The 26839-nt window shown below is 46.3% G+C and overlaps 1 long non-coding RNA gene across 3 annotated transcripts; it reads right to left on the reverse strand.

Annotated features, from left to right (window-relative positions):
• On the reverse strand, positions 1-26839 carry LOC133378078 (uncharacterized). 3 transcript variants are annotated; one of them, XR_009760842.1, is made up of 6 exons: positions 26790-26839; positions 25956-26034; positions 25731-25870; positions 20878-20984; positions 20642-20784; positions 1-360 (listed from the first exon to the last, which is right to left on the reverse strand). It is a non-coding gene; the product is annotated as an uncharacterized LOC133378078 (long non-coding RNA). The 3 variants fall into 3 exon arrangements; XR_009760843.1 differs by lacking the exon at positions 26790-26839 and adding an exon at positions 26591-26783 and having other exon boundaries at positions 20878-20956; XR_009760841.1 differs by lacking the exon at positions 26790-26839 and adding an exon at positions 26591-26783.

Below are 26839 nucleotides of genomic sequence, written 5' to 3' on the forward strand. Positions count from 1 at the left end.
CTTTCTTTCTTTCTTTCTTTCCTGATTGATTGATTGATTGATTGATATCCTGCCCTTCCTCACTGTAATGCCATTCAAGGGTAATTGACTGTAGAGGCTTAGCACATATATAAGGCACTGAGTCTTTTTTAATGCTCAGGTACTCAGTCCTCTTTGTGTCTCTGGGTGGCTGTTGTGAGTGCTCACTTCTTACTATTGCTGCTCATCTGTTCCTGCTGGGCCGCAGGGCCCTCCTGCATGGCCTTGGAGTGGAGGAGAAAGGGGAAGGAGGGTGGCAGGTGCTGGAGTCAGCCTCGCAGCCTGGACATCTTGGTGGGTTCCTCAGACGCTCTTCCCACCACCGCCATCACCACCATGACCCTGCAAGATCAGCACATTGATATAGTTAAATTTAACGAGGACTCAGCTTTCTGGGATGCGGGAGATTTCTCAGATGTTTTTGGGATAGGATTGCCACTAACCTTGTTGGGTCTTACCAGAAAGTGCAGCAAATGGGAAGCTGTGGAAAGAGCCTCACACTATATTCTGCTGGCCACAGTTTCTGGAGCAATGCTGTGCCATGTGATGTGATGTCACAAGGCATTTCAGGAAGTATGGCCAGTGAGAACTATGGTCAGCACATAGCAACCTTCTGAAAAAGTTGAGAGAAATTTCTCCACCCGGTCTTATGAGAGTTAAACAATAATTTTTTGACACAGCTCTAATTCAAACTGAGGGGAAAAATGGAATTTAAGTGTGGTTTCCATACTTGTAGAAACTATGTCAGGCATGAAGGTCCAATGATGGGCACGTGCCTTGTGCAGGATACACAGGGCTGAAGAGAGGCAAGCTGAAAGCCAAGAGTTTGGGAGTACACAGAGTGGCTTCCCCCAACAGGTTGCTCATGGGACAACAGATCTGAGAGTCTCTATACTGGCAAGAGGCACTGAGTGGTCCTCTGTTGTCAGCTGTCTTCTAAGGTTGCCTGACCCTACATTTAAATTTTCTGGTATCTGAGTAGACCCTGGAGATGAGACTGGATCTGAGGTTAGAGTCGGAGCCAAGGGGCAAAGTCCAGCAGCAATTATCTTTATGGAGGTTGTTATAGAGGTCCAGATTTTCCAGAAGCTATCTTCACTGCCATAATTTATTCTGTATCAATATGAGAATCTGACAGGCTGGAGAAATCTCCTTTTGAAAAATTATTGCAAAATCCTATCCAAGTATGGTGCTCTTCTGCTGCAGGAAGGAAGTGATGAATGCTTGCATGTCTTACTGCTGCTTAGCTGGGTACAAACAGGTACTTATCCTGCTATAGCAAGAGGGCCTGTTTACATGTGGCCCTCGATCCACATTATAAATGCTGCTTTTTGCAGGAGGATTGATTTGGACGGTTCATATATGTCCGTCCTCACTACAGATAAACTTGCTCTTTTCCTTTTTAGTGTTCACATGCACTCATGTTAATTGCTTTCGGGGGTTTTCTTGCTGCTCCCCCATGTTAAAATGGCAACTGCGAAGGCATGGAAGGGGCGGTGTTTCCCTATGCACTGCAGGTAAAGTCTGTAGACACTGGGGGTGCTATTCTCCTCTTTTCTGCTGTTAGTTTCATCCTGGCAAAAAACCCGTCCCTGCATTACAGGCAAACGTTCCCCGTCCCATGCTCGCTGAAAGCCGCCAACCGTCCCTGTGGTGTCTGCTTTCAAACCCAGCAGCAACCATGAAACAGTACCCTTTCGCTGCACCCCTCAGTGCTGATCTCCCGGGCATGCATGGGGGCCCTGTGATGATCCTGTATTAGTGTAAATAGGGTAAGTGCTGTTTGTTTAGAAGATACATGGTAAGTGGAGTGAAAGAGGAAGGGGGAGTGAATGGGCAGTAGAATGCTGGATGATTGGCTGAATGTTTAAAATGGCTGACAGTATAAAAGGAAGAATGTCAGGTAAATCTGGGTGGATGTGGTGTGGACGTGTGTGGACGTTGGTGGACTTGAGAGGGTTGTTTTGGTGGGTTTTGAGAGGAGATTGTGTGGAGAGTTGGTGGATGTGAGGAGAGGGTAGAGTTCGGATTAATACTAAGACCAGTACCTCAGGAATAGATGTAACCATATGCTTAAGTGCCTTTTAAAGAAATCGTGTTATCTTTGTTATTTAATAAATATGTTTGGTTTACCAAAGGCCTGATCCTTGGCTGGGGTTTCACAGACCAGAAGGGAGGGTAAGGTAAATACCAAGGCTGAAGGATGACAAATGGTGGCAGCGGTGAAGAGAATAACACCACAAGCAGTCTGAGTAAATCAAAGGGATTGGGACAGCTTTAGCACTCAGTCACAGAGGTAACCAGATAGAGAGACTCAGGCAGAGTCTCTGGGACTACTGGTTATAGGACGTGACTGGTGGTGCTGCCTAGCAGGGGGATCTGTTGAGATCTGTGCTAGAGCGGGGAGAAAAACCATATAAAAGGACAGTCCGGACTGGTGGAGTCCCTGGTGGTGCCTAGAGACAGGCAGTAACCACGAGCAGGTAGGAACCTGACAGGGAGAGCCAGGGAAGGGCGTCACATGTGGTGGCAGTAGCGGTGGGATACGAACCAAAGAGAGTCCCAAAGACACGTGGTGACAAAGGAGACTACGTCACAGGTGTTGGCTGTAGCGGTGGTACGAATACTAGAGAATCCCTAACAGTGGTGTGGCAAACAGAAATAGCAAAACAAGATTATTTGTGAGAGTGACTGGCAAAGAGTGTGTGGCAAAGAGTGAGTGAACTCAAACACCATGGCTGAATATATAAAAATGAAAAGAGAGGAGCTGGTGGAGAAGTGCATAACATTCAATTTACCTCACGAGGGTAAAGGGGTAGATGAATTGAGGGTAGCACTTATAGGATTTGCAACTGCCCAGCAAAAACAACCTGTCAGGGAAGAGACCCCAGAAGGATATTTAAGCAATCCCGCTTATATAGAGTACTTGAGAGAGAAGTTAAGATGGGAGGCTGAGGAAAAAGACAAGCAGAGGGAGTTGGAAGCTGAGAGATTGAGGAGGGAGGCTGATGAGAAAGAAAAGCAGCGGGTCTTTGAGGCTGAGTAAAAAGATAAACAGCGAGAGTTAGAAGCTGAGAGATTGAGGATGGAAGGTGCAGAGAAGGAAAAACAGAGGGAGTTGGAATTTGAGAGAATGAGAGTGGATGCGGAATTACAGGCAGAAATGTTAAGATTTGAAGGAGAGAAGTTTCATTCTGATGAGACAAGGAAAGACAGAGATGGAGCAAAAATAAAAATTACTCCAAAGGACTTTGCTGTCTATAAGCCTGGTCAAGATCCTCAAATTTATCTCACAACCTTTGAAAAGGCAGCTCAGTTGTGGGGGCTACCTGAAGATAAATACATGCAGTATTTATCAAACCTGATCAAAGGGGAATTGGCAGAGGTATACCAATATTTCCCCTCAGACAGGCCAGTAACATATGCTGAATTCAAAGAAGCAGTGTTTAAAAGATTCAGACTGGGGCTTTTAGAAAGCTTTTCAGAAACTGCCAGATACAGACAGGGAGGTCTTTTGTGGAGCTAGGGGCAAAACTGATGGACATATTTGGGAAATGGCTGACAAGTGCAAAAGCTCAGTCTGTGGAGGAGGTGAAAAACCTCATGATACTGGATCAATTATTCCATCAGTTACCACCAGAAATAAGGCTCCTGGTCAAAGACCGTTCCCCTACATTGGTGCAGGAGGCCACAGAGATGGCGGATCACTTCGCCTCCAATAGAACTGGCTGGGTGGGGAAAACATCAAGAGATTTTAAACCCAGACCATATAATGCTGGCAGAAGGGATTTGGTACCACAGCGAGTGAGTCCTCCAATAAAATCTGAAGGGCACAGGACACCCCAGAGTGGATCTGTGTACCCTAAAACAGAGGAGAAATTATGCTACAAATGTGGTAGACCGGGGCACCTACGTTTTCAATGTGAGGTTGCCAACCCCATTAGTAATCCTGCTCAGGCAAGGGCAGTAAAAATAGAACCAAAAGATTTAACCACAAAAAAGGTTCAGTTCTGCCAGATAAACTGGACAGAAGTAACAGACCTTGATTCAAGTCTGAGAGAGGAAGTGAGTGTACAAGGGGCAAATTATTGGGCATTGCTTGACACTGGTGCCGCTCAGACGTTACTGAGGCCAGATTTAATAAAATCTGAAGAAATATTACCTCAGGAAACAGTGACTATCCAAGGAGTGAGGGGTCAACCAGAAAGCTTGCCTGTGGCCCTGGTGAAAATGGCGTGGAGAGGCCGAGAGGGCAGATATAAAGTAGGCATTAATGCCCAGCAACAAGAACCAGTAATACTGGGAAGAGATGTTATGGGAGCCCAAGGGAAAATATATGTGGTGACCAGACAGCAACTTGGCAGAGAAAAAGAAGCCATGTTAAGGGGGGTTGAAGGAAACAGGGTGGAATCTGTTTCCGAGCCTCAGGTCACCATAGCAACCACTAGCAGGCCTGCTGAAGGAGACAAACTGTATCAGCTGCTCTCTGGGGAAGAGACAGAGCATTTCAGAGAAGAGCTGAATAAAGATACCAGTTTGAATCAAATAAAGGAACTAGCCCTGACCCAACAGATTCCTTTCACTGACAAACTGAGGAATCAAGTTGTGTGTGAGAATGGGATTTTATATAGACTGTGGATGCCTGCTGAGAGAAAGGATGAATGTGAACCAGTGAAGCAATTAATAGTACCTAGCAAATACAGAACCAGATTGCTAGAGGTAGCCCACGATGTCCCATGTGCAGGACATCTGGGAATAAAAAAGACCAAGAGGAGATTGGCAGCACGCTATTATTGGCCAAACATCTCCAAAGATGTAAAACAACATTGTCTATCTTGTGGTATATGCCAAAAGGTGGGGGAAAGTGGAGTAAAGACTAAGGCACCCTTAAAGCCCCTTCCTATAATTGGACAATCCTTTTATAGAGTGGGAATAGATTTGGTGGGCCCTTTTTCCAAACCCACAAGGCATGGCAAGAAATATCTAGTGGTGGTGGTGGATTTTGCCACCAGGTACCCAGACGCAGAAGCACTAAGATCTGTAGAAGCCCCTGTAGTGGCAGAGGCTTTATTAAAAATCTTTATGAGGCTGGGTTTCCCTCATGAAGTGCTGATGGATCAAGGCAGTGTATTCATGGGACAAGTGATGCAATGTATGTGGAAATGTTGTGGTCTAAAACATCTAAAGACCACTACTTACCATCCCGCCACTAATGGGTTAACAGAGAGATTCAATGGCGTTTTGAAGGGCATGATCAGAAGCTATGTTCAAGATCACCCACAAGACTGGGATGAACGTTTGGGATGCTTCTTATTTGCATACAGAGAAGTCCCTCAAGAGTCAACAGGCTTCTCACCCTTTGAACTCATGTTCACTAGAAAAGTGAGGGGACCTTTGGAACTATTAAAAAATTCATGGGAAGGAACCCTGGGAGAGTACAAAACATCTGTAGTAGATTTTGTATTGGAATTCCGCAATAAATTAACATCAATGATGGAGGTGGTGAAAAAGAATTTGAGTCAAGCACAGCAGAAGCAAAGTTACTCGTATGACAGAACAGCCAGGGAACGTGTGTATGATGTGGGAGATATGGTTATGGCGTTCATACCCAGGAAACATGACAAATTACAGGCTAACTGGGAAGGACCATATACCAGCAGAGAAAGGCTTGACACAGTGACGTATGTAATCACCACAGACCAATTAAACAAAAGCAAAGTGGTTCATGTAAATATGTTAAAGCCTTACCATACCAGGGATGCACAGGTGTTGCAAGTTACCTTATTCCCTGAGGGAAGTGGGCTTGAACTTCCAGATTTGGTACAGGAAAGCAAAGACAAAGGAGGGGTAGATCAAGTGGAATGGTCAGAGGAGGTGGAGGAGGAAGTAAAGGAAGAGATTCTGAGAGTTTTGAAAAACTATGGGAATCTCTTCAGCAATAGACCTGGCCGAACCAGTATAGCCAGACATTCCATTGATACTGGAGAGCATGCCCCAATCAGATCTAGGCCATACCGTGTGAATGGGAAAGTTGTGAGTGAAGTAATCTGTGTAGGACATAAGGTGGGGAGTGGGAAAGTCACCCCCTTATGGAGCAAGGTAGAGGCAGTGCAATCGTGGCCTACCCCCTTGCATGAATTAACAAAGAAGAAGTGTTCTGAGCGTGTGGTATGGACGGATGAATGTCAGAAGGCTTTTGATCTGCTGAAGCAAGCCTTGTGCCAAGGACCCATATTAATAGCACCAGACTATGAGCAACCATTCATCGTGGCTACAGATGCGTCAGACCTCGCGCTGGGAGTCGTCTTGCTGCAGGAGAGAGAAGGCACCAGACATCCAGTGGCGTATCTGAGTCGCAAGCTGACGCCGAGGGAGAAAAACTATTCATCGGTCCAAAAGGAGTGCCTAGCGATCGTGTGGGGACTGAACAAGTTGCGCCCATACGTGTGGGGACGAAGATTCACGGTAACAACGGATCATCGGGCCTTGTTATGGTTGCAGACTATGAAAAACCATAACACTATGCTGCAGAGGTGGTCCTGGGCCCTACAGGACTATCAAGTGGACTTCCAGTTCATAAAAGGCAAGGACAATGTACTGGCTGATGGACTTTCCAGGCAAGTGGCTGCGACTGCAGTGACGTGACCCAGACAAAGGAACAAAGAAAGACATTTTCCCCATAGAGACTTGTTATATTGTTAACGCGACGTATAAATCCTGGAACAGGAATAATACTCTGCCGTTGTTTTAAGGGGGGGGAATGTGATGATCCTGTATTAGTGTAAATAGGGTAAGTGCTGTTTGTTTAGAAGATACATGGTAAGTGGAGTGAAAGAGGAGGGGGAGTGAATGGGCAGTAGAATGCTGGATGATTGGCTGGATGTTTAAAATGGCTGACAGTATAAAAGGAAGAATGTCAGGTAAATCTGGGTGGATGTGGTGTGGACGTGTGTGGACGTTGGTGGACTTGAGAGGGTTGTTTTGGTGGGTTTTGAGAGGAGATTGTGTGGAGAGTTGGTGGATGTGAGGAGAGGGTGGAGTTCGGATTAATACTAAGACCAGTACCTCAGGAATAGATGTAACCATATGCTTAAGTGCCTTTTAAAGAAATCTTGTTATCTCTGTTATATAATAAAATACTTATTTGGTTTACCAAAGGCCTGATCCTTGGCTGGGGTTTCACAGACCAGAAGGGAGGGTGAGGTAAATACCAAGGCTGAAGGATGACAAATGGTGGCAGCCGTGAAGAGAATAACACCACAAGCAGTCTGAGTAAATCAAAGGGATTGGGACAGCTTTAGCACTCAGTCACAGAGGTAACCAGATAGAGAGACTCAGGCAGAGTCTCTGGGACTACTGGTTATAGGACGTGACTGGTGGTGCTGCCTAGCAGAGGGATCTGTTGAGATCTGTGCTAGAGCGGGGAGAGAAACCATAAGAAAGGACAGTCCGGACTGGTGGAGTCCCAGGTGGTGCCTAGAGACAGGCAGTAACCACGAGCAGGTAGGAACCTGACAGGGAGAGCCAGGGAAGGGCGTCACAGTTCCTGCGCCCATCCAGGGTTTGGTTCCGTTTGGGAAGAAGGTCAGTGGAGACTGCGGTGTCTTTGTGGAATATGGTTTATTTGTTTACACACATTGCAACCTGAGCTTAGGATGGAGGGGTTCAAGGCATCAGCAGTCTAATATCCAGCTTTTCCATCCGGGTGCAGGGGCATCCTATCGCCACGATGCAGGGAGCCAGCCTCTCACCATGCCTGCAGCCCCAGCCATCCTCTAGAACACACCCCAAAACTACCCGCCCACACCTCTGCTAGCTGCCAGGAGTGGGGGGGGGAAGGCTCTCCTGTAGAGTTTAAAATGACAAAAGGATCTTCCTAGCCCCTTTCACCAGTTGCCGGGGCAACTAAATAGGACCAATAACTACCTAGCCACTCTATTTGATTAACAAAGGAGATTCATCTGGCTAGCAGAGCCAGCCTCCCAGGCATAGGATTCCAAATCAGAGGCTGGAAAGGTGACCCACAGAAATCATCCATTCCAGCCCCCCCATGCTCATAACACTACACCCTTCTCTGAAAGAGGTCTGTCCCAGACCTGCAAAAAACAACAACAGAATAACAACTTTTCCTACAAAGAAATAACAGATACAGGTTAGGAAGACATTGCAATATACATCATTACAACATAGTCATTCTACAGTCTCATTTCCACACTACAGAACAGCAAATACAAGTCACTATTCCAGCTCAGAGATCTAATCTTTGTGGCATGTTCCTATGTCTCTGAGGTCTTCTGGCAGACAGTGTAGCGGAGTCCCCACTACCTAACCCAGATGAATAATCTTCGGCTGCAGCAGCTACCATCAAGGAACCCCCTTGCATAGGCGGAACCCGTTGCTCTGTCTCTACGCTCGCTGGGTGAAACCCCACTGTTGATTGGAAGAACCAGTTACATGTTTGGTTCCCTTGATACTTCCGCAGCTGATCCTTATGAATAATTTTGGGCTTGTGCCTGGGGCCTAACTGGATCTGGTAAACTACCTCATTTATTTTTCTGAGAACCACATATGGCCCTTCCCAAGGTTTATCTAGTTTAGGGCTCCTGCCTTTTTTTCTTTTTGGATTATAAAACCACACCAGGTCACCCTTCACAAAACTTTCCCCATAGGACCTCACATCATACAAGCGTTCCATCTTATCTGAGGCAATCTTCAGATTTTCTCTTGCAAATTGGTGCACCTTCTCTAATTTACATTGCAACCCTTCCACATAGTCCAAAGGGTCGGCATTATCCCTCTCACCCTCAGGGGTGCCATAAAGCAGGCAGGTGGGAGTCCTCAACTCATGCCCAAACATGAGGAGGGCTGGAGTACACTTGGTGCTTTCATTAACTGCTGTCCTATATGCCATCAGAAGGAGTGAGATATGTTCATCCCAATCCCTTTGATGATGATGCACAAAAGTTGCCAGTTGTACCCCCAGGGTGCGGTTGAACCTTTCCACCATGCCATCTGAATGGGGATGTGCGGGGGTGGTCCGTGTTTTGTGGATTCCCAGAATTTCACATACTTTCTGGAACACTCTTGATTCAAAGTTCCTACCCTGATCAGAGTGTAATTCGCCAGGCACCCCAAATCTTGAAAAGAAGTTGTCAACTAAGGCGTTTGCCACTGTCACAGCCTCCTGATTTTTTATGGCATAAGCCTCAGGCCATCGTGTAAAATAATCCATTGCAACCAAGATGTAGCGGTTGCCAGCATCTGTTTCGGGGAGGGGCCCTAGAACATCTATTGCAACACGTTCCATTGGGGCACCCACCAAATATTGCTGCATTGGGGCTCTCCCTGTCCTAGGGGGGCCCTTCTTTGCTGTGCAAGCATCACACTTTCGGCACCAGTTGTCCACATCCCGCCTGCACTTGACCCAGTAGAAATTCTCCCTTACCCGGGCAAGGGTTTTTGCCACACCAAAGTGTCCAGCCGTTTTAGTATCGTGGCACAACACCATCACTTCTCTCTTTAGTTTTGCTGGCACAACCAGCTGCCACCTATATCCAGTCCCCGCGGGCTCTATCCATCGTCTGTACAATATGCCATCTCGAAGCTCTAGACTCTCCCACTGAGACCAAAAGGCCTTCACAGTAGTGTTGAGTGGGGACACCATTTCCCAGGGAGGGCAAATTTGTGAGTTGACTTTCCACGCACACACAATCTTGATGTCTGGGTCTTCTCTCTGTAAGGCCCTCAGTTGCTCCAGGGTCCACCCCTGTAGCGTCTCAGTCTCTCCAGAAGGGATAGTCGTGCTTCTGCAAACCAACAGGCCCGGGTCTTCCATCTGCTTCTGCCCTCTCTCCTCCTCCAAGGCAGCCAGCTCCTTGCTTTCCTGCCTTGGGCAGTAGCTGCAGTTGTCCTGCCAGCAAGGCTGCCTGGATAATGCATCTGCATTAGAATGTTTTAAACCTGGTCTGTGGGTGATGGTAAAGTCATATTCCTGCAGCTTCTGTAGCCACCTTGCTATTTGACCCTCAGGGTTTTTGAATCGAAGTAACCATTGCAGGGATGAATGATCTGTTCTCACGATAAACTTTCTCCCATACAGATAATGGTGAAAGTGTTCTATGGACCTCACAACTGCAAGGAGCTCTTTGCAGGTAGTGCAATAATTTCTTTCTGCAGTAGCCAAGCTCTTACTGAAGTAAGCAACCGGCTTTTCCTGCCCAGCACGTTCCTGTGACAGCACAGCACCCATGCCATAAGCACTGGCATCAGTGTCTAAAATGAATGGGGTCTCAAAGCATGGGTAAGCTAAGACTGGAGCATTCACAAGTGCCTTTTTCAACTCTCGGAAAGCTTCATCACATTCAGATGACCAGTGGAATGCCTTTCCCTTCTCTCCCAGCCCATGAAGAGGTTTTGCTATATAAGCAAACCCACAGATAAACCTTCGATAATAAGAACAGAGCCCAACAAAACTTCGCACCTCAGTTAGAGTCGTAGGGGTAGGCCAGTCCTCTACAGCAGCCGTTTTCTCCTTGTCTGTTGCAATCCCTTTTTCACTCAAGGTATGCCCCAAGTAAGTAACTTCTCTCTGGAACAACTTACATTTCTTTGGATTCAGTCTCAAATTGGCACCCTTTAATTTGTCACAGACCATCTGCAAGTGTGCTAGCTCTTGATCAAATGTCTTGGCATGAACTAGGATATCGTCTAAATACAACAAGCAGGCTGACAGGGGTAGGCCATAAAGCACCCTCTCCATCAGCCTCTCGAAGGTGGCAGGAGCGTTACACAAGCCAAAAGCCATCACCCTAAACTGCCATAGCCCCTGCCCTGCTGTGAAAGCAGTTTTTTCCTTGTCCTTAGGGTCCATCTCCACCTGCCAGTATCCACATTTGAGATCTAGTGTGGAAAACCATGCAGAACCTGCCACTGCATCTAAGGTGTCATCTATTCGTGGCAGAGGGTAGGAGTCCTTTATTGTGGCTTCATTCAACTTCCAGTAGTCCACACAGAATCTAAGGCTACCATCTCTTTTTTTTACGACAATAGGGGAGGTCCAAGGACTTGGTGGAGGGTTCAATTATCCCCTGATCATGCATGTCCTTAATTGCCTGTAAAGCCTCTCCCCGCTTTGCAACAGGTAATCTGTGGGGTGCCTGTTTGATAGGATGACTATTGCCTGTATCAATCTTGTGTTGCACAAGTGAAGTGCACCCTATATCTGCGTCTGATTTTGAAAACAGGCCCTGGTTCCTTAGTAGAAAACCCTTTAGGGCAATCTGCTGCCCCTCATTTAGATGCACTGAACTGCCCTGATACAACCCAGCGAGAAACTGAGGCAGCTCCTCTTTGATGCAGTCCCCCTCCCAACTGGGCTCTGTGCCCACCCCTAACAATTGAACAGGCTCACATTTTGCCACCATGAGGCCTTTCCTCAACATCCGGGGCTCATCAGAAACATTCAGAAGCTGTACTGGCACCCTGGGCTGCCCCAAATCCACAAGAGCCTTAGCTGCCAAGATCCCTTCTAATTCCTGCCCGTCTGGACACATTTCCACCAAGCCCCAGGACTCTGCCAGGGGAGAGCCCTCTGAGCATTGAGCCATAATAATGGTCTCTGCCCTGGGGGGAAGGACAATCCTCTCCTCACAGAGCAGGCGCCTGCAAAGGGCTGGCTGGCTTTGAGCTGCATCTTTGAGAGGCACCTCAAAAGAGCATACCTGCAGGGTACCTCTCATAGTGTTAATAACACAACCATTGGCCATCATCAGATCCAGGCCGATTATAAACTGGTCCACAATGTCTGCCTCCCAGATCACATGTTGCAAATGGGCTGGGCCAATCTTTATGCTCACACTTCCCCATTTCCTCACAGGGGCTGGGGTTCCATTTACCATCTCCATCTGAGACCAAGTGGCCTCCCCAACACGAGCCCCTTTCTCCCTGAACATGCCTACCATATCAGATCGAAGAACAGTAATATTTGATCCCGTATCTAGTATACCTGTGCATTTCACCCCGCCAACTTCGCAATCAATTGCCAAGCTACTATTATTATAGTTCAATTGCCCAGATTTAGGCACACACCGTGGGGCCTCCCTTCCTCCCTCCAAGCCTTGCCCCTTCAGCTTGGTGGCGCCCCATTTCCCTGACCTGCCTCATTGTCTTTTGGCACTTGTGAACGTCTGTCCTGGCTTCCCTTGGCAAGATAGCAGTTCTCCCTTTTGTGGCCAATTTTGTCACAGTGCCAGCATCGAAGTGGCACCTTGCCCCTAAACACTTTGCCATTACCAATTGCCCTAGGTTTTTCAACCAAATCTAGGAACTCTTCTAACCGGTCTAAAACATTAGCTGCCTGGTCAGATGGTTCCACATCCCCATTCACATTAGAAAAAGGTGCATGCTTACCCACGAAGGTCTTTCTCATGAGGGGCTGCCTCCCACTCGAACTGGTAGCTGCGTAGAATGCTTCTATCTCCGTGGCAACTTCTACTGCTTCTCGCAAGGTCTTTGGATGCCGCTCCATGATCTTCATGCGGAAGTCCACATCACTCTGTCCATCAAGGAACTGGTCCTTTGCCAGTGTCTCCTGCATCTCCTCACTGGCATCCCGGTACGCTATTCCCACCAGGCGTCTCAACTCCTCAGCAAACTTGGGGAGGGCTTCTTCTTTCCTCCTCCTGCGACTCCTGAACTGGGTCCTGGCTAACTCAGATTGATGCACAGCCCCAAACCGTAGATCCAAGGCTTTCACCAAATCTGGGTAACTCTGCCTTTTCTCAGATGGGAGATTCTGCAAGACCACCAGAGCTGGCCCACTAAGGTTGGCTGCGAGGAATCCTCCTCTCTGCCCTTCATCCCAGCCATTTATTTGGGAGATTATTTCAAACTGGGAAAGATAGGCTTCCCAGGAGATTTTTCCATCATAGAGAGTGGGCTTCTGGACCACACCAACTGTGGTGACCAGCCCCCTTCTCTCGTGGCCCTTACGTGGAATGCCCTTACGTGGTAGAAAAGTCTATGAGGGGAAACTCCTTACCCCCAGTTGCTGGCTGCTGGTCTCTCACCCAGCCACTCATTCCCAAGGTGGGTTGGTACTCTTGCTTCATCTCCTGCAGCTGCCTCTCCAGTTCCCGCAACTCTTTCTGGAGCTTCTCATTTTCATCTCGGTTGGCCAGTTCCAAGTTGGCTACAGCTTTTTGAGTTTCGGCTACTGACTCAAACACCCTAGAGTCCAGGCTAAGCAGTCTCTCATCAATCCCATCAACTTTCTTCCGGAAGTCCTGCATCTGGGCATCCTGTCGCTGTTGGTCCTCCTGGCGCTGTTTTTGCCTTTGCTGCTGGTCCTCCTGGCGTTCTTGTTGCCTTTGTTCTGTTTGCTGCTGGAACAGCAATTTCATCTGTTCCAGGAGAGTTGCTGTTTCTCCCTCCATTTTAACTCAGGCACACCTTGCTTCCAATGCCTGTTCTAGGAAACTCAATCCCACTTCTACCACCAGTGTTGCGCGCCTCCCCAATCTCCGAGCAGTGAGATTCTGCGGGGTTCCTGCGCCCATCCAGGGTTTGGTTCCCTTTGGGAAGAAGGTCAGTGGAGACTGTGGTGTCTTTGTGGAATATGGTTTATTTGTTTACACACATTGCAACCTGAGCTTAGGATGGAGGGGTTCAAGGCATCAGCAGTCTAATATCCAGCTTTTCCATCCGGGTGCAGGGGCATCCTATCGCCACGATGCAGGGAGCCAGCCTCTCACCATGCCTGCAGCCCCAGCCATCCTCTAGAACACACCCCAAAACTACCCGCCCACACCTCTGCTAGCTGCCAGGAGTGGGGGGGGGAAGGCTCTCCTGTAGAGTTTAAAATGACAAAAGGATCTTCCTAGCTCCATTCACCAGTTGCCGGGGCAACTAAATAGGACCATTAACTACCTAGCCACTCTATTTGATTAACAAAGGAGATTCATCTGGCTAGCAGAGCCAGCCTCCCAGGCATAGGATTCCAAATCAGAGGCTGGAAAGGTGACCCACAGAAATCATCCATTCCAGCCCCCCCCATGCTCATAACAATATGTTCAATAGCAACCTATACAGAGACAGTTGAGATGTTATGGCTTAATCTGTAGTTAATTTACATACCATCACAAGGTCTGCAATTTTCCTGTTTATGTTGCACTTGTGGATTGGAATACAGTAGAAAAGATTGCAGGAGGAGAGACTGTAGTGGAAGAACCACCACTTCCAAAGCCCTGCTGGGTTTGCACTGGACAGGAAAATGGGACTCTTTCTTTCCCCTGCCTGCCTTTTTCCCTGCCAGTACCTCTTTCTTTAAAGAATGAACACAATCCCGTTCCATGCCTGGTACTTGCAGGGCAAAGGGGCGAGTTTGCGGCTGCAGCTGAAGCCCAGGCCGCCATCAGGTGTGTGTGTGTGTGTGTGCATGCCGTCATGACACATAGAACGGGGCGGGGCGGCTGAAGGCCATTTAAGGCCACTCCACCAGCCTCCCGCCCTCCTTTGAATTTTGGCGGCAAGGCCTGCAGGGCAGCGAGGCCTTGCGGTGGCGGCTGCAGCGAGGCGCAGGGGCCTTCCGGCGCCAGCGAGGTGCAGGGGCGTTCCGGCGCCAGTGAGGCGCGGGAGGCCTTCCAGCCGCGGCGAGGCCTTTGATAAGCCGGCCTTGCGGCAGCGGCTGCTACAAGGCATGGGAGGCCTTCCAGCCACGGCAAGGCCTTTGATGCGCTGGGCTTGCAGCGGCAGCAGCAGTAACAGGAGGCCTTGCGCGAGGTCTGCCTGAGGAGCCCTACGGCGGCAGGGCCTTTCTGGGCCAGCAGTGGATGCGAGGCTTCAAGGAGGCCTCGCAGCACAGGCAGGAGAAGCGACTCCAAGGCTTCAGGGGGAGAAGCCGGTGGCTCAGTGAGGCCGGGCAGCGACAGCAGAAGCAGCGGCGATCCTTCCTAGTGGAAGCGGCGCGGGACCCCATTGGGCGGCCAGGCCTTTGCGTGCAGCAGCAGCGGTGGCGATCCCTCATCTTCTCAGGAGAGGCGCAGTAGCTGCGGTGGCGAGGCACGGCAGCGACCCGGGGAGTGGCGCAGCAGGCACTCAGGCCAGGACATTTAAATTTGTTTTTGTGAGCTCTTGCTGGGGGGGAGGCTAGCGCTAAGGGACGGTCAAGCAGGTCTCAGGCCCCCACTGCCGACTTTAGCAGAATAGTAGAACAGGTAAAGCTGGGGTGGTGGTAACATAAGTAAAGCCTGGGCGGTAGCAGCGCAGGTAAAGCCTGGGCAGTAGCAGCGCAGGAAAAGCTTGCGTGGTAGCAGCGCAGGTAAAGCCGTAGGAGCGCAGGTACAGCCGGGTGGTGTGTGTGTGTTTGGTGCACTGAGTGGGGCAGCTACATGAAGTGGAATTTTATCCTACCTAAATGTCCCTTGTGTATGTCTCAAGGATGTACCTTGTACCTGTTTGCAGATGCCCAACAGTGGAACAGAGCCAATGCACTTCATGCGCTGGTATTGCTATGATTATTTTACCATTTACAGGGATCTCGGACCCTGGAGAGGGAGGATTGTAGCTCAGTAACAGATCACTTGCTTTGCATGCAGAGGGTCCCCAGGTGCAGCCCTCAGCACCTCCAGTTAGGGCCAGGAGATACTTCTATTGGGATCCCCTTCCCATTACAGAAGCAAAATAGGAATAGACTCCTTTTCTTGATACTGAAGTGTATTTTTAGTTTAAACTAAATGTTACTTTTCATTTACCAATTACCTAGAGAGGTAGTGGGCTATCTGACACTGGGGGCATTCCAGAGGCAGCTGGACAGCCATCTGTGGGGATGCTTTTATTAAGGGATGTACTGAGAAGGCCATTCCACTTCCACACTGTTTTTGCAAACCAGGAAAGTTCAGAGAAGGGGTTAGTCAATTAGGGAGAACTTGAGGAGATGAGAGGGGCAAAAATTTGCCTGCACTCCCGCACCCTCCTGCTGCCTGTGGCCGCCACTTGTTTTTGCAGAATAACCTAGAAATGTAGCGGCCATTTGGATTGGAGCAGTGCAATGTAATTACGAAGAGCAGAGGCTTTTTGAGGAGGGTGGGTGGCAGCCGGAGACAGAAAGGAGGCTGCAGGAGCCAGTAGGGATCCCAGTTAGTGCTGCAACCTCACCTCCAAAACTACCTCAACTCCAAAATGCAAAGGGAACTCATCCCCTCTTTTTCACTGTCAAGCTTCCCCTCCCCAAATACGTTCTTCAAAACCCAGGTAAAAATATATGAACCTTTCCATCAGTTAAGTCCCATAAACCTCTGTCCTAAGACCCATTTAATCTGTGATATTCTGAGTAAACATACATAGGATTCTGCTGTATGTGTGCAATCACATGCACCCTTCCAGGGGAAGAAGTAACGAATCACTCAGGGGGATTTTCTCATAAGTAAGTATGCATAGAACTGGTCCAATTCATATTTCTGAGTAAATTATTTAAACATAATGGAATTCTTTTCAGTAATCACGTGCAGGCTGCACATTTGCTTGCATCTTCTCTTTAGCTAGTTTACAAACTGGTCTGTAGATAAGGTGGCCACCTTTTTTACGGGCCACTAGTCCTGTGCTTTTAAGAGTCATTTGATCTGCAGACATTAGAAGATGACATTGCTCAACTCCATGCCATCTAATAACTGCTGAATACAAACCTGCTATTAAAGGCACAACAACAAGCCAGAAGGATATGTGGGGCCAGGGCCCCTCAAAGGAGTGGGAAGCAGCCCCCAGCAGAGGCTGCTCAAGAAAAGTGTCCCTTCCCAGCTACGCTCGAGGGCTATGGACCTTGCTTGCAGACTGCCCAGTTATGGGGAGACTCATTTTATTATGTGGTTTTTATTATGCGGTTTTCCAGATCCTATAACAGTGGCCCCCGGCTCGCCCTTATGGCCAGCAATCTTAAATCAGTCTTAGGTATGGACGCACTGGTCCAGAGGACAATTGATGAAGACATACAGTTGGGCAGGGTTATTGGCCCCTTCCCATCATCCCCTACCTCTGCTCTCTCAGTGCCCCCCCCGTATAGTGCCCAAAGTGGCAGTGGGCAAAGTCTACCTGATTCACCATCCGTCATACAAGTGGGGTCAGTCAGTGATGCCTTCTGGGCAAGTGTGGCAGCTAATCTGCCTGCATTGCCAGCTGTTACACATGGTGGATTTTGAGCTGCTGAGTTTTGCCCTTTAAGTCAACTATGCAGCAGAGCATTACCTATGGGCTGCTGTATTCTTGCATGGAGCACTTCAGCCCCTTCTTGGAAGGGACAGTCAGGAGACGAGAGGGCTCAGAAGCAGTGGGGCACTACTTTCATGATTTACAGTTCACGGGTAGGGCAGACTTTGGGCGCATGTTAGCACCTGATGGCACAGTTTATAGCGTAGCTATGAACTGGGGAGTTCCTTTGGCAGCTGGGAAAATGGAGGATCCTGCCCTAGTGTTCACCTTCCAGGGTATTAAGATTGACTTTTGGACCCAGGGCTGCAGGCTGCCTGGGAAAAGCTTGAACTGTTGCAGATCAAGATCCTGGAGTTTTCAGGGGCTGGGGAAGGTGTTTGCTTTCTGCCCTTCAGGTGTTGGGGGCCTTCTATGGTGGGGTTTATGGTGCCATAACAGGGATTTCACAGCCTTACCACAGGTTCAAAGTTTTTGGCTGCCTTATGCGCCAACCTGTGGTGTGGCCCCCTCCTTTCCTTTCAATGGTGTTTCAGTTAGAGGAAGGACCTACTCCGCTAGTCCCATACCACATACTGGGAGATGGGGGAGGGGTGTCAGAGATGGCCATATGCCTATCTGCTGCCCCAGCATGCTCACCAGCTATCAGAGGGCAGGAGGGGATTCCTGGGAGTTAGGGGCTGGCAGGGGCTATGCAAAGTGTGGCCTATTCCTATGAATCACGTGCTGGAATTCATCATAGATGGTAGAAGTAAAGCTTGTCTGTCAGTGTGTTGCAAGGTAGGCTGGCAGGGGGCCTTTAGGACCATTCAGACGTCTTGGGATATGTCATGTGCCGGCCAGCTGGCCCATGCACACCCCCATACCCCTTATCCTCATCCTCCATGTTCACCTGACCCGCCAGGGATTGTTGATCAGGGAGGTGCCCTGTGACCATCATGCTTCAAAGCTCAGCAGTTGCATGTAGCGGCCCTCACACTTAATTTTGGAGCCTTCCAGATGGGGGGCGGGGGTGTTTGGGGCCAGGTCAGACTTCCCTTCGAGCCATCCTGCGGTCCGAGGTTTGTTTCCAGGCAGACCAGGGGTACAAGAGTCACTCCACATTATTTTACCCTCCCCCTGGACTGGACACTTCCCCATGACGGCGTCATAGTGTTTTTGGCCTGAAGCTACAGGCCTGGTTGCCTGATATTCAGGGGGAGGGATCTTCCCTCATAAAGTTTCGGTCTAGTGTCGCAGTGCCTGGGAGCAGACCCATGGGGGTTTGAGGGACATGCTCCTCCAGAATTGGGGTTGCCTACCCAGCAGTGGAATTGCCTACCTGGGACGGTCTATTTGGTTTTGGTATATGCAGGTGCAGGCCGTCGGGAGGTGGAAGTAGGGGGCGCATGGAATACATTCACCCCGGGGGCGAGTCTGAAGGTCCGGGACCCAACTGTTCATGATTGTTTCTGTTTTGGCAGGTTGCTGGACGGGAATGGAGCAGATGCGCAGCCTACTCTGCAGCCATGGCATGATCTCATAGGCTGGCCTTGGGGCTGCAAACGCACATTGGTTCACAGCTGGGGCTCTGATGGTGGGCCACGGTTTGGTGGCTGGGTTGACAGAGTATGCGCTGGAATGGTCTCCTACCCATGTTGTTCCAGCAGGGTTCAGGGTGGAAGGTTCTGCAGGTGGTGGTCATTCCCCTGGGTGGGAATTACCTTGGTTACTGAAGGGCAAGACATGTGAGGACATGCAGTTGAGGCCACAAAAGCCTCTGGTCGTCTGCTGTGGTCAGACAGGGAGGGCAAGGCCCTCAGTGGCAGGCATGTGAGGACATGCAGCTGAGGCCTCGGTAGCCTTGGGTTGTATGCTGTGGCAGACATGGAGGGCAAGACCCTCAGTGGCAGGCATGCGTGGACATGCAGTTCATGAGGCAACAATGGCATCTTCCTGATGGATCTGCAGAGGGGTCTGCACGAGATTCTTATCGGGTGTGGAGTAAAGGGAGACTAAGCAGAGGCTTGTCCCCCTTTTGTGGCAAAGAAGTGCGGGAAAAGGTTTAAAGGGAAAGGGCAGCTAGGTGACACCTTTAGGCACCTTTGGGGGCGATTGGCGGTCCAGGGGCCTGCAGCTCAGGGCTATACGGCCCGGGGGACAGAACACGGGCCGCCTTTGGGGCCAACGTGCCTCATCCGCTCGGAGTTTCAGGGCTCTGGGGGGCGGTGATGCGGGTTGGACCCCCTACGCATCTTCAGGGTGTGGCCTGAGCTGGGGTCTGGCACAGGGCAGCCCCAGGCTCAGGCAAGGCTTGGTCGCCCTATGGCTGCAAGCAGGCTTTGGCTGGATCATCAGAATCTCCCTTGCTGTGCTAACGTAGTATTCCTCCAAATGTGGAATAAAACGACTTTGTATCTAGTGGTCCAAAGCCAACTGACTTGCCCAAGATATGGGTCCTGGCTTGGGTTTAACATGGCCAAGGAACGATCCACAATACTGCTGTGGTTTCCAAGCTTCTCCCCTTCTATTTTTCTCCCCTTCAGCCTGTGATCTTGAATCTATAGTGATGCAGTTTGTATTAGAGATACAGAAGCTGAACAGGTTACACCAACTTGTTAATTGTTTTGGCCAAACCACTCGCTTTGTGAGTTAATGGGACTGTTGAGTGGTCGATGTACATGTCTACAGATGTGGTTGACAGTGGTACTGTTGTTATATGGACTCTGACAGATGAGTGATCTCACCCTTCTGGAGGTAGATTTTTGTTTTAGTCTGTACCTGAGAACTGGAGAGACACAAAGGCTTGCCCTGTTCTGTATACTGAATCCCAAGGCAATAGTTTTGAGGGACTCCCCAAGACACCGGTAGCAAGATATGTTGGGTTGTTAATGCTTTGAGTCTTTCAATTTTATGGTAAATAAAACCATATCTCCTAAAGACAACACAGTCTAGACTGACTTTCATTCAAAGGAAAACAAACCCAGGGTAAGTGCAGGAACCCCTGGAAGTCTCTCACACTCCCAAAATTAAGGGTGTGCACAACACTATTAAGTTCTGTGCCTGTCAATTAACATATGTTCAGATATGTATGCTAATTCCCTCTTCATACAATTAAATGAACACTGGGTTTACCTTTGCTTTCCTGGCTAACTCTTGGGTGCCCAAATTCTGGAATGTATTCGAGTGACAATGACAAAAGATTGTAAAAGGGGTGTCAAGGTTGCATGTTGGAACTGTACATGTGTGCTTACTGAACATTTCCTAACAAGGTGATTTATAGTGCCTGGTACCTTAGGTTTGCTCTCAAAGTTGGAGATGCCAAAATAAAAACTAACAGCATCTTCTCCTATTTGTACATTGTTGTGCATTATTTTAGTATATCCCCTTCAGCATCTTCAACTTGAAGGTTGGCAGGAAAGAATTGTAAGTCATAAAGTACACTTACCTAATGTCATTAACACTAATCTGTTCCTTTATATGTTGGTTTTGACTTGATTGCCAATGTGATGAGCAGGAAGCATGGGTCTCCATTAATAAAAGTCCTCCTACTCAGGGTACGTGTTCCACTGCAACTTCCTCACTTTTACACTGCAAGTGATAAAAAATATTTTAGTTGTAATGATCACAGAAAGCACTTTGTTAACATATTAATTTAATTCCAGAATAGGTAGAGATTTTTACCTTGCGGTTTGCTCAGATGTAGTTTTGAAAATGTACGAAACACAGAGATGAAGCTTGCAGTGTATTGGCTGCATCCAAGCTGTTTTTAAGATGAAAGAAGAGGGATACTAGAAATAACAATGAAAGATGGTTTGTCACTCGCATACAGCTAAAACCCAGTTTCTGTCTTGCCTTTCCGAGTTGCACTATCATCATTATTGTATGCATACAGTGTTAGCAATCTCTCTGTGAACACCCAGTGTGGTTCCTCTGGTTAATACTGCTTTCCCAGCTTATTGTGTAAACAGTACCTAGAACACAATCAAGATGGGATCTCATAACAGCGATTAATATCCTTGGAAGCATGTTACTTCAAAGCATTGCCTATCTTGAAAACATTATGAAAATATCTTTAAAATTTGCCAATGAATACTGATCCAGTGAAGCTAGTGGGGCAATAAATAGCAATGAAACGGTATACCTACGATAAACATATTCACGTAGACTTCATTTCCCTTTTCCTTTTTGGTCAAGATTGCTACAGATGGAGTACTGTCTGGAACTAAATAAAAAGGATAGGCGGGAGGTTATCTTGTCTTCTTTGGACCCATAGCAATCCCACAGCCTTTTTGCCACGTAATTCTGAAACTGTGTCAACCATTCAAGTTTCCCTGAACACTATTTATGACTCCTAAAGGCATAATTCACTCGCAACAATCTTTGAACGGCTTCATCCTTGTTCCACAGTCCTGATATTTCATTTTTCAATTTGGAATACAGTTTCATTATCACAATGTAGAGATTGTCTATTGTGCAGGTGTTTATAAGCTTTATATTCCTTCCCTTCAGTTTCCCTTTTCCATTCCAAGCAGGACAAGATGAAACTGGCTTTTCTTTGTGTTGATGTTGAAGCGGTGCTTTTTGGTACCTACATTGCTTTTTAGGTGTGGACTGTGGTCTTTTGGACCATTTTTCTATCTCAGTAAGAAGATCTGGTATGGCATCACTTAAACTAGTTTCCTCTGTCTTAATCTTCTTGGTTTTCTTTCTTTGGTTGCTGTCACTGAGAATATCAATGGCAGTTGCACAGAATCAACCCTGAATGGTGTCTTTCATAATGTTTGTAAACTGTGCTGGTCTGCGATACAGTTTGTCATTCAGAACTTCTTTTGTAATTGTTCTGAACCAATTTTCAACAGTGGCATTACAGTCTTTAGTCTGGTGTCATTTTTGGTCTTGCAGCATAATGCCACTCCACAATGGCAATGTAGCAACATACCTTGACACAATTTTTTGTAGTTCATTATTGTAGTAGATATTTTGTTTTTTAATCACATTCTGTATTCCAATGCTTTCCAGATTTGGGTGGGTATAAGTTTGGAAAAAGGTGAGCTTTTACATATAAAATCCTGTGTTCGAGAGATTCCTTCTTTCAGATCAAAAGTACTTTCATGATCAGTAGTGGATATTTTTTGGACTTTTAAAAATTTCTTAACTGCGTCTATTGCAAATTTACACTCATATGTTAGCTGCTTAGTCCCAAAAATAATGTTTAGTTTCCTAATCATCTCTTTGCATTCTGTCATTTCCCCCCCCGTTTTGCAGTAATGCAAAAGCATACATGAAAAAACTTTTAACTTCTTGTGAAACTTTTATTCTGCTTACATGTCCAGCAATTAGCAATTAGCTTTATCATATGTGCCGCGCAAATGTGAATTATTGTAAATTCAACAGGTCTCTTATTTGAACAACTTCAAAACATGCTTTGAGGTATTGCTTTGGAGGCATCTTGTTAAACACTTCAGTGACAGCATGAATTAAAGCCCAGCGGAAGTCACATTCAACTTTTTGTGGTCTGAAATGTTGAACCTTTAGCATGTTCCTTGAACACAATGCCAGCCAGGGTGAAATAGTTGTAGTGCTCTGGTCAGAAGTGAGCATCTCTGCTACTGGATGTGTTCGATGGATTCTTTATGCAAAATACGTTTTTTCACTGAAGGCAGTCTCTGGACTAAGGACCCTGTGGCATCAAGATACAACTTGCATAAACCCGCCCTCTGAAGATCACACAAAAGATGTAAATGAACTTCCATGTACATGTGCAACGTAAATGGTGATGTTCTGTAAATGGTAAATGTTCTCTTTTATATGGTGCTATTTCTGAAGCGTCTTGCTTCTCTTGTATGTTAACACAGTCCTGAAAAAGGTTTTGATCGGTGCGTCCTTCAAGGTTTCCCTCACTGGACATTTTTTGTAAGACTGCAGTACTTTTCACTTCGTTATAGTTGCCAGCTATTATATTAAGCTCACATTGGCTTATAAGTGTGTTGCTTAGGTTACTGGGTGTTTCTCCCTTGTGTTTCTTTTTCAGTTCCTTCCTTTCTGGGATACGTGTATGCCTTTTGTATGACTGGCCAATGGTGTGTCTGAGTGATGTTTATTCTCACATTATTATCCTTCTTTGGTCTCTCTTTAATAGTCATTTGTAGCCAGATACAGCCATCAAATTTACATTTTGCTCTTCTATGCCAGAATGGGGCATTTATTTTTGGTGAGCTCTTCCTTTTAAATCAATTATATTTGGAAGCAAAGACACGAAACATGTTCTTTTCCTCCAACTCTTTTGCTAACATACTAGCCCATCTGTTCTGTAATCCAGATTGTGATTTGCTCGAGTATATCTACGTTGAATTGATAACAGTCTTCTCTTCATCACTTGTATTTGTTTCAGAGCGCATAGAAACTGATAATCTGATATTCGTGGACACTCTCTTGAAATTCCTTCCCTTTGGGTCTGAGAACATCACTGCCATTCTTCTGTCTAAATATAGTTTGATGTTCCAACTTTGGATCATTGTGCTCAGTTTGGAGAGTAGCATCTATATCCACAGATCCAGTCAGTGAATTAAAATATGATTCATTTTGAGTAGCTTCATTAGAAACTTCAAATGCACTGAATTTATAGTCCTGTTTAAAACGGCAGTTCTGTTCTGATTCACATGCTGGTCAAAACCATGGTGTAACATCAACCAACTCCTGTGCAGATTTATAACCTATACACTTTGGGTGAAGCCAATCATTGCAACGATCACATTGAACAGAAGATGAAGAATCTTCTGGCTTCTTACAAATACAAAACCTTTCGATCCCTGCTTCTCAGTTATACTTCTCAGGACTCTTCGATCTTCCTTCCATAAATTATAAAGCCATTTCTTACACTTCTCAGTGTTTCTATAAAGTTTAGTAGATATCCTACCCCAACAAAACGTCTTATTTCTGTAACCTTCTTTGTTCAAATACTGCACTTCTTGAATGAAAGCATGTATTATCTGTTCTTCAGCATCTAATGCAGAACTTCAATATTTCCATGACATCTTAAAGGAAATCTCCACCTTTGCAAATATAACTGTGGTGCTAACTGTTAGGCAAGGTGAACTGGAATGGTAACTAAAGTTAGTTTTCCATTGCAGCCAAGTTAGGTGTAGAGGCATGAAACAACGATTGCTGTTTCAGGATACACACAGCAAACTGATGGATATTTTGGCAATCAGCTGAGAGTCTGACCCACCTGGATCCTTATCTTTGATGATAAAGAAGATGGTTATTTCTTTGAAAAGTCAAGCCAACAACACTACTGATTTGTTAATTCTTTAATATATATATAGTAAAGAAAAAGTACCTCTAAAAGTATGGTTGCATGTATGTATGTTTATTTGTTCATTTATTATATTTCTATCCTGTCCTTCCTCCAGCATTAGCCCAGGGTGCCAAAAAAGTGATACCCCCCCAAGTCTTTTAAAAACATCTTAAAATCAAAATATCTTTACAAAATCAAATACAAAACATTGAAAAACACCTTTTGAAAATTACAAAACGTTGTTGAAAACATCCTAAATATAATTCCAATACAGACGCACACTGGGACAAGGTCAAAACGGTTGTTGAAAGATGAAGTGAATGATGGGATTTTTTTATGTTTAATTTTTGGATCGGTCTTTCCTTACTGTTACAGCTGAAATATTATTTTACAAAGCCATTGGGATTGGCGACAGAAGGAAACGTGACAGGTCAAACAACAATTTCTTGAAGATGTAATTTCATAGCTGACACTCAAAAGCATTCATGGATGGCATCTCAGAGAAGACACTCTCCCAGATGCAATGAAGTGTGTTTTATGGTGCCCCAAAGCATCTTTTGTGACGGGCACCTCATTTCCTTATTCTTTTCCTGTACATATTCGCTATATTTTCTAATACATATATGCAAGTTCTGAATTGGGTGGGAAACCTCTCCAGAATGCATGGAGGTATGATCTGCAGTGCCCAAAACATGTCCTGAGGGTGGAAACCATCAGTTCTTTATATATTTTCTACATAGCGATTATTGTTGTTGTGCATAGATATCAATACCTGTTCCTGTTCCACAAACCCAGGGTAAGTGCAGGAACCCCTGGAAGTCTCTCACATCCCCAAAATTAAGGGTGTGCACAACACTATTAAGTTCTGTGTCTGTCAATTAACATATGTTCAGATATGTATGCTAATTCCCTCTTCATACAATTAAATGAACACTGGGTTTATCTTTGCTTTCCTGGCTTGGGTGCCCAAATTCTGAAATGTATTTGAGCGACCATGACAAAAGATTGTAAAAGGAATGTCAAGGTTGCATGTTGGAACTGTACACATGTGTGCTTACTGAACATTTCCTAACAAGGTGATTTATAGTGCCTCGTACCTTAAATCTCAAAGTTGGAGATGCCAAAATAAAGACTAATGGCATCTTCTTCTATTTCTACATTATTTTAGTATATCCCCTTCAGCATCTTCAACTTGAAGGTTGGCAGGAAAGAACTGTAAGTCATAAAATACACTTACCTAATGTCATTAACTCTAATCTGTTCTTTTATATGTTGGTTTTGACGATTGCCAATGTGATGAGCAGGAAGCATGGGTCTCCATTAATAAAAGTCCTCCTACTCAGGGTACGTGTTCCACTGCACTTTCCCAGTTTTATACTGTAAAAATGTTTTAGTTGTAATGATCACAGAAAGCATTTTGTTAACATATTAATTTAATTCCAGAATAGGTAGAGATTTTTACCTTGTGGTTTGTTCAGATGTAGTTTTGAAAATGTACGAAACACAGAGATGAAGCTTGCAGTGTATTGGCTGCATCCAAGCTGTTTTTAAGATGAAAGAAGAGGGATACTAGATATAACAATGGAAGAACTGTCACTAACAAATGCAATATATTACATGCCCCCAAAGTCCATATTTCCCTCTCTTAGCGTTCTACTTAGTTAAAAGATTATTCACAGCTAGGCCCTGAGGCAGTTGAAGAGATAAGAGTTTGAGCAGGCTTTTCTCATGTTTAATGTGTGCTCCAGTTTGTTGTCAGATTCACAGGATTCAAAAAGAAATACATAGCCCGTCATGACTTGGAAAAAATCCACTCTCCATTCTCTCTCAGCATAATTATCCTATTTATTCCATCCTCTTTTAATGAGGGTGGACTGCTGTAGGATCAGAAAACACATTTAAAAAATAATAATAATTTTAAGCCCCCATAAAATAAAAATGGTATAAGTAAAAACATTACTGTACAAAATACATTTATTGTTCTTACAGTATGTCCACAGTAGGACACAGATAGGCATGTCAGTGAGATAAAAATTTAGCAAATAAAGTAAAAATAAGCAGACAGATTATCAGGGAAGACAAGCACAGTACTGGAACCTGGTTAAGGCTGTGTCAGGGTGGCCTTCAAGGACTGATGGAGTGGGAGCCTTCCTAGCAGGGGCTTGAACACGGGCAGACCCCCCTCCCAGTCACATGGCTTTTCTTCTTAGAGACACATGTGAGGGACTTCTTGTAATATTCGCAAGAGTTGAAATGAATCACAAATGCTCGTTAGAAGGAACAAACGTTACTTAACAGTCTGTTGCAGCATAACCAAGAGCTCTGCTTTCGTTTTCCTACTAGTCC

This window comes from Rhineura floridana, chromosome 2 (genome assembly GCF_030035675.1).
Source record: "Rhineura floridana isolate rRhiFlo1 chromosome 2, rRhiFlo1.hap2, whole genome shotgun sequence".
Lineage (NCBI taxonomy): Eukaryota > Metazoa > Chordata > Lepidosauria > Squamata > Rhineuridae > Rhineura > Rhineura floridana.